Source organism: Arachis ipaensis, chromosome B10 (genome assembly GCF_000816755.2).
Source record: "Arachis ipaensis cultivar K30076 chromosome B10, Araip1.1, whole genome shotgun sequence".
In the NCBI taxonomy this organism is placed as follows: domain Eukaryota; kingdom Viridiplantae; phylum Streptophyta; class Magnoliopsida; order Fabales; family Fabaceae; genus Arachis; species Arachis ipaensis.
The window spans coordinates 4,848,260-4,849,107 of record NC_029794.2 but is presented as its reverse complement, the minus strand read 5'-3'; the positions used below and the strand labels follow the sequence as shown (position 1 = coordinate 4,849,107).

At 31.0% G+C, this 848-nt stretch overlaps 1 long non-coding RNA gene across 1 annotated transcript in view; it reads left to right on the top strand.

Moving 5' to 3' along the window:
* Positions 1 to 667, top strand: part of LOC107622677 — a 1,779-nt gene extending 1,112 nt beyond the window's left edge. The window contains exon 2 of the long non-coding RNA XR_001616250.2: positions 143 to 667. This is a non-coding gene — a long non-coding RNA (uncharacterized LOC107622677). The remainder of the gene's footprint in view (positions 1 to 142) is intronic.

Sequence of the window (848 nt, the reverse complement as noted above, 5' to 3'; positions counted from 1 at the left end):
TTAATAAGTAATAACATATATTATATCTAAATTTATTTCAAGAATATATATTAAGAATAAGACTAGATACGTTGACACGTGAAGGTATTTAGGTGTGTCCAAACGTGTCCGAAGAATAATTTTTTATTTTTTATTAAGATAGGATTGGACACTTCAAACATGCGTGACGAATAAGTGTCGAGGAGTGTCGTGTTCGAAATGTGTTCGATAAGCTCCTCACAAATTGCGATTCTAAATGGAATATCTACTGAGGGATATATAAGAGCATGTATGTTTATTTGAAGAGAAGGACATCAAGTTACATACGCCATTGAGAATCACATGCATCATGCATGGGACTTCACCGAAAACAAGCACTACTGTATATATATAAAGACATAATAGGTGTCTATATTTCAGATATAATATTCATATGAATATATTTTTGGAATATTTTTATACGAGTGTTAATGTCTTTTCTAACACCCTTCGCTTTGTAAAAATTCTTGTCAACAGCAAATTAAATAAATGACAAGGATTAGGTGAAATGCTTCTATACTTACTCTGATTTATATATACTACAAAGTTCACCATTTTTATATTCTACAAATTACAAAATAGCTGAGGAGACGGTGCACATGCATGTATGCCACTTTCAAGCAATAACAATTAGTTATTGGTTTCTTAAGTGTTGGGCCATTCCAAGAATAGTAGGTATATAGGATTATTAAACAAAGGAAAATCCCTGCTTGGATGAGACTTCCGCAGTCTTTAATTACTAATTAATTTATAATAAGCAGTTATATATAGACTTTGTTAATATGCAGAGTGACACGTTTGCATTTATCAATAATAGAAAAACCAGAGTC